Raw genomic sequence first — 7,344 nt, 5'->3', positions numbered from 1 at the left:
CTCTCATCGATGTCGTCAGTCCACCTGGTGGGAGGCCTGCCAACGCTCCGTCTTCCGGTTCGTGGTCGCCACTCTAGGATTTCCTATGGCGGTACTTTGATGAAAGTATGTAATATATTCATTTTATGCTCCACAATCCCGAAATCACCCTTACCTCTTTATTGTAAAATAACATTAATCAAATAACAAAATCAACTCTCCTCTTTCTTCGCAGAAAGGTATTAGCTTTATTCAAATATCTACTGTTACCCTAGACTCAGCCCAGGGCCCAGGCAGGGATCATAAGGTCATGGGGTCATGAGGTCATGACCCCTCCACATGACCCCTTTCTATTAGTATAGAAAATTTAAAACAATGTAGAGTGCCTCTAGTAAAATATAGAAATAGATTAGAAGCATACTTCATTTCACAGACATTAAGATTGTCCACATCCAACTAATTTCTCCAACTGTAACTGGTAGAACTTGAGACCACATCTTTTTTTCACTAGTGTAATGCCACCCTTAACGTTTCGTGAACATTTAAATTTAAAACCATAAACAAACATGAAAGGATTTTTCATTTTAGTTTATTCCGTTTTCAGCTAGAGCCTGCGTCTTAATTTGTCAAAGGGCGTTGCTTTATTTTCTTTGACGTGCGATATTTGTTTTTGGTCAAAGGATTTTTAACCTTTAGTCGACACATACCTACCAGAGATTATAAAATTTGAAAGTTGTAAAACGACCATTTTGTTGCATTTTTTTATCGCTAGAATCGATAGACATGTATGTTCAAAATAGTCCATATAGGTATCCGGCCAGACCTCCGTGACCCTCAAGAAATATAAAGGAGCCAAAATTTATACAAGTCTCTCTCACCCTATTGGAGTCTCACAGCTATGCCATATACAGGAAAATTAAATTAAATATTGTGTATTTCGTCTGAGCAGTTTGTACCTACATATAAAAAATCCTTTTATTAACTATCCCGCAAAAATTTCCAAAAAAAAACCGGCCAAGAACGTGTCGGACACGCCCAAGATAGGGTTCAAAAGCCATTACGAAAAAGTCAAGTAATATTTTTAAAGGATTTCGTATTGTGCGAAATCTTCCAAGTTTAGGTATACAATAATACCTTAGGCTGCTATTCACTCTTAAACTACTAATAATTCTCAAGCAATCTTAGCCGTTATTTTATATATAGTTACTTAATATAAATTTTATGATTTTTTTTATTTTATATTAATATCCTCCTAAGTCCTCGCTTACTTTATAAAGGACTAATTAACACTAAGAATAACGGCCGAATGTACTTTATAAGGTACAAATTCTTTATTGAATAAAGAATTCTAAGAATTTGGAAATTATGTCCAAAATAACAAAGCAGTGACCTGCTTCTCGTTCTGCTTCTCGTTCTACGTCTAGGTCTTAAACGCTAACTTTGTTAAAAAATGTCAGGACACAGGATATATATATTTTTAAATTTCCACCAAACAGTTTAGATTTTAGAGAGGTGGGGCGACCCTCGATTTTAATGAAAATTTGCACTTTTAAGCTGAATATTTCGCAAACACATCACTGAGTCGAAAAATCGTCTCGTTCTCTGAGTTTAGCTAGCCGCGGATAGACAGACAGACAGACAGACCGACAGATATGGAAAAAGTAATAAGGGTTCCTAGCTCACTACGGAACCCTAAAAAAACGTCTTATTGCACCTCTGTGACACGATAGCAAAAGCCCGGAAAAGCTGCACTACATTAAATATTAGCGCCACCTAACGGGTCCAATTATATTTTCAAATCATTCAGGAACTTATTGAAATATACACATAAAATTACCCACGTACAGAAGAATTATATATTTATAATATAGTTATCTACGAAACCACTAATTCCCTATCCTGTGGGAATTACGAAAACCTCTATGACCCTCACGATCCAGTTCTAGTTCTAGATCCAGTGGCTAGGATGTGCAGTAGGTACTCTACTCGTAAACTAAACTGTATTTATATCAATTAAAGATAGAATTAAAGACAACAAAACATGTCCGTGTTACACCGATGTATTTATAAGGCGTTCCCATTCATCTACCGAAATAATAAAAAATCGGCTAAGTGCGAGTTGGCCTCGCGCAAAGGGGTTCCGTAGTTACCATTATCTACACAACATTAGACATAAACATAAAACGGCAAAAAAAACACGTTTGTTGCATGAGAGCCCCCCCTTAAATATTTATTTTATTCTGTTTTTAGTATTTGTTGTATAATAGCGGCAACATAAATAAATCATTTAAACTGTCTAGCTATCACGGTTCACGAGATACAGCCTGGTGACAGACAGACAGACAGTGAAGTCTTAGTAATAGGATTTGCAGGTGGTAGGACCTTGTGCAAGGTCCGCCCGGATTGCTACCACCATCTTGCTCGTTAATCCTGCCGTGAAGCAGCAGTGCTTGCACTGTTGTGTTTCGGCGTGGAGAGTAAGACAGCCGGTGAAATTACTGGCACTTGAGGTATCCCATCTTAGGTGTTAGTACTATTATATATTCTGTGCCACTGGGTTAGCAACGCATCTGCAATACCCCTGGTGTTGCAGATGTTTATGGGCGGTGGTGATCTCTTACCATCAGGAGACTCACTTGCTCGTTTGCCATCCAGTCGAATAAAAAAAAATACAGGGTCCCGTTTTTACCCTTCGGGTACGGAACCCTAAAAACTGTACCTACATACAACTTAGTCTATAACTGTATAAGTATAAGTATTAATTTTCCCGTGACAATTTTCTACAATCTTTTTACAGTAAAACAACAATCATCATCGAAATGTAATTTAGCGCCATTAAACAATACCCAGTAAAACCGCCATAACTTCTATAGCACCTACGTTATAAAGTTACTTTTACCGTCACATTTTATTACCATTTTTATTTGAAAATATACTTAGCGCAGCGCATCAAGGGGTGTTGGACAACCGCGGATATATTGCAAGACATTCATGACCGTATTTGTCACCCTAGAACCCTCGCCTGTGAAATTGTGCTCATATTGTAAGGGCTAATCCTCCAAGAGAATTCATCAGGTTCTAACGTGCCCCTTATCACGACCCTCGCACTATACAACTAACCAGTTTATTTATTTTCTCATTTTTTAGGGTTGCGGAGCCAAATGGCAAAAACGGAACCCTTATAGTTTCGCCATGTCTGTCTGTCTGTGTCTGTCTGTCTGTTTGTCCGTCTGTCTGTCTGTCTGTCTGTCTGTCTGTCTTGCAGTCCGTCCGCGGCTTTGCTCAGGGACTATCAATGCTAGAATGCTGTAATTTTGCACGGATATATAAGTAAACTCTGCCGACAAAATGGTACAATTACAAATTCAAAAATAATTTTCTTTAGGGTACCTCCCATAGACGTAAAGTGGGGGTGGTTTTTTTTCTCATCCAACCCTATAGCGTAGGGGTATCATTGGATAGGTATTTTAAAACCATTAGGGGTTTGCTAAGACGATTTTTCGATTCAGTCATATGTTTGTGAAATATTCAACTTTAAAGTGCAAATTTTCATGAAAATCGAGCGCCCCTCTAATATCTAAACCTAAGGTGGGTGGAAATTTTTAAAAACATTTAAGATGGTAGTAAGTATATCAAACTTTCAAGGAAAACTATAACGGCTAAGTTTGCTTGAGAATTATTAGTAGTTTATGAGTAAATAGCAGCCTAAGGTATAGAATATTCCTGAACTTGGAAGATTCCGTATAAAATACGAAATCCTTAAAAGAATATTACTTAATTTTTTCGTAATGGCTACGGAACCCTATTTTGAGCGTGTCCGACACGCTCTTGGCCGGTTTTTGATAGAACTCTTAAATCTTGCGAAGGTAGACTTTTGTAGCAATGCGCTACCTTTCCGTTAGAATGTTCGCTGCAGCTAAGAATTCAATAAAAATTCATATGCTTTTAGCTTTAGGATATTGCTAACGATTTCGAGATGCGGCAGCTAGAAAGCTGCCTTGGCTTTTTGTGGGAGCTCTAAAGAAATAGGTGTAGGTACTTATCAACTTGGTATCTAAGTAATTGAATTTTATCATTATTTTGGTCATTCCATCTATTTCCACCTATTTTATGTGAACTTGGTTGGCAACAAAAACAGAAATTAATAATGTCTGTTAATTAAAAAAAAAAAAACATTTTATACATCCTTTTTTGCTTCCTGTACTTTTTGTTGACTGTACTTGCATTGTCATCGAACATACATAAATATTACGTAGGTATACCAAATACAAATCAATCCAAGTCACTGGAAGTGGGTAAATCCAAAATAGCTTGCAAGATTTCAGCCGAAAAAAACATCAACAAATTAAACAGGAGCAAATTACGAGTTTAAAATTACATTCTTGAAAAGACATTTTGTGAGGTAAATCAAAATGGTTAATAATAGTATACTTTTTTTATCGATAAACTAAAATAAGCCAGATTATATACCCGCGGTGATTTAGCCACTTGAGCATTAGAGAGAATGATCTATTTATCCGATCGTTTATATTACTTTTAGTCTCGAGGTGCAAAAACTCTATTTTTTTCAGTTCGAAATTGCATGACAAAAAAAATAGAATGGCGCCACCTTCTATGCGGAAAAAGCATAGAACAAAGACCACGTAGACTAAGAACGTAACATTTTCGTCATGAAAATGGTCCACACACAATCTTATTTTATGCCAAACACTAAGCAAGTAGGTACTAGCTGTTTGAGTTTATCTGAGTCACTCGATGTAAATTAAAAAAAAAAAATACTTTTACTCCCTAGGGACTAAAGTACTCACTTTACTCCCGCCTCGCAAGGTTATATTGGCCTACTTTTAGAGCATGAGAAGTGAAAAGTATTTTTCTGCGAAACAGGATTCGAGAAGGAGCTACTCTGAAAAACACTTTTCATATCATTAAATGTCTCTACAAAGCCCAGGTACTCACTATAAATACGTACCTACGTTCTGCAGCACCAGCGAGTCAAATATCATCCAAATTAGCAAACATCCGTTGCCTCCGCTTATTTGTATTCTAAACTCTTGTTGCAAAATAGACGCCATTACCCGTTGTTTCATTAGGGTTGCCAACTACATTAAAACGTTAGCGGGAGGGTGGCCATAAAAACTGAAACTTATCAAAGACTAGGTGCGTCAACCTGCGAGTTAATGAGGCGACGTAGCAGCGATAATACCACCGTTACCGCGTTACTACCGCGCGACGGAAATATTTCCTGGGAATTTTATAGTAGAAAGATTAGATAATCTACCGCTTCTTGAATGATCGTTAGGGAAGATGTGAAAATTTTATCGCACTCTCCGTAGTTGTTACCTTGGAAGGCTTAAACTGATTGCAGATTTGATAGGCACGGATTGCAAAATGGAAGCGCTGTCGATTTTATGTTTGCAGGCGGCAGGAAGTATCTTTTCATAAAGTGCCTGGACGCCGTAACAAGAATTACTCTTAGCGTGATAAAAACTTTTGAACCAATTTTGGGCGTGTAGATCGAGATTCACCAGGCTATTAATAAATCGCCGTGAGTTCATAGTCATTGTTAGTCATCTACCAGTATCTTTAGCATATAAAAATGTTAGATAAAAACCCAACCTAACACAAGCACATCATGCGAACGGGGCTTCTTCAGTTTTAGATCAATATTTAGGGTGAAAATGAAAAGATAAGATAAGAATTCGTTTTAGTAGGAAACTATAACTCTATCAACTACATATTTGATTACTATTTTTACGTATGTAGCTCAACATTGAATATTTTTACTTCTTTTATTACGGCGTACACTCGTAAATGTGTGTGTGTGTGTGTGTGTGTGTGTGTGTGTGTGTGTGTGTGTGTGTGTGTGTGTGTGTGTGTGTGCGTGTGTGTGTGTTTGTATGCCGCAAGTACCTTAACTTCTTACCTTACAGGTAACTACTTAGGTACTTATAAAGAAAAATACAATTCGAAGTCAGTGACAGATAATTTAAATAGCTTTGGAATTTAAAGATATTATACTTTTAGAATGACATCAATAGGTATCCTGTTTCTTGAATTCATATCATATTAAGAAAATATCTTGTAAGTTGTAAGTGTTGTAACTACAAAACATACATACATACATACATAAAATCACGCCTCTTTCCCAACGGGGTAGGCAGAGACTATATCCTTCCACTTGCTACGATTCTGGCATACAACTCTCGCTTCCTCTACATTTATCAATCTCTTCATGCATGCACGTCGGTTTAGAGTACTCCTGACGACCTTTCTTCTTTCTTTCTTTCTTAACTACAAAAACTTTTAAATAAAGCGCTACTTGTCTTTTTAGTGACGATTGCCGTCCCTCGTATTCTTCTGTCGGTCCAAATTGTAGTATAGGTGAAAAACTTGAGTAAATGACCTATTGTGTATATAATAGTAACGTGTCCGTGTGAACAAAATATATTGACGTTCCAAATTCGAAAAATGACTTAAGCTCAATATTAATTCTGTAAACCACTACATACAACAGGTCACTTAGATAAGTTTTTCACTTAAGTATAATAATAATAATTTAAAATTGGGTGTATGTCATCTTATTGATCTTAATTGAAAAATATTTAGTCATTTCTGGTGAATATGTTTTTCTAAAAATGTTAGGTATAAATAAATTAGCAGCAATTTGTAATTTATAAAAATATGTTTAAATCAAAAAGACAAAAGTGCCATTCATGTAATTCTTTTGAATTCCGCAATTACAGCTTAATTCGGACTCTGATGCCGCGTGAACTGTCAATGTCAAAGTGACGTTCATGAAAATGTTTACGATTTCACTCAACAGGACGAGTTTGACGAGTGTTGTATTGAAGTATTAACATAGATTGAGTATTAAATAATCGTGAAAGTGTTGTGTCCAGTTTATCTTTCTTTAAATATAATACAAACCAAAAAAGTGTACGATGTTTGATGTTTCCTGTAGCTAATATTGAAAAAAATATTCTACAGGTAAGTGCTTTAGTTTCGCTTTGTCAAATTATTCACGACGGTGTAAAAAAACATATATTCTTAGAAAGGGATGAATGGAAAAATAGTCTAAAATCATTATAATAGTAAGAGAAACATGCTAGGTTCTTTTAATAATAAAATAATTCATAGGAACCCTAGCAGTTCCTTTAATTATGGAATCGATGTTCGAGAATTATCTTCACGATTTTATTATGTGGCCGTGTAAACGAGCGAACGAAATCACGAAATTTCATGCACGTTCAGTTAAGTTGTTTAGTGCAGATTATGAAATTATTTTGTACCTACTAAACCTCATTTTAAATTTCATTATTTAACTGTTGTTAAATTCAGCAATTCAGAGCATAAAAATTTGTAGCA

The 7,344-nt window shown here is 36.0% G+C and overlaps 1 protein-coding gene across 1 annotated transcript in view; it reads left to right on the top strand.

Annotated features, from left to right (window-relative positions):
* The first annotated feature begins 6,803 nt into the window (after positions 1-6,803).
* The window catches only part of LOC141429108 (sodium-independent sulfate anion transporter), a 52,270-nt gene continuing 51,729 nt past the window's right edge, over positions 6,804-7,344 (top strand). The window contains exon 1 of the mRNA XM_074089310.1: positions 6,804-6,966. The gene's annotated coding sequence lies outside the window, so the exon portion shown is untranslated. The remainder of the gene's footprint in view (positions 6,967-7,344) is intronic.

This window comes from Choristoneura fumiferana, chromosome 6, assembly GCF_025370935.1.
Source record: "Choristoneura fumiferana chromosome 6, NRCan_CFum_1, whole genome shotgun sequence".
Lineage (NCBI taxonomy): Eukaryota > Metazoa > Arthropoda > Insecta > Lepidoptera > Tortricidae > Choristoneura > Choristoneura fumiferana.
Note: the sequence above shows the minus strand (reverse complement) of the source record. Positions and strands in the feature narration are given on the sequence as shown.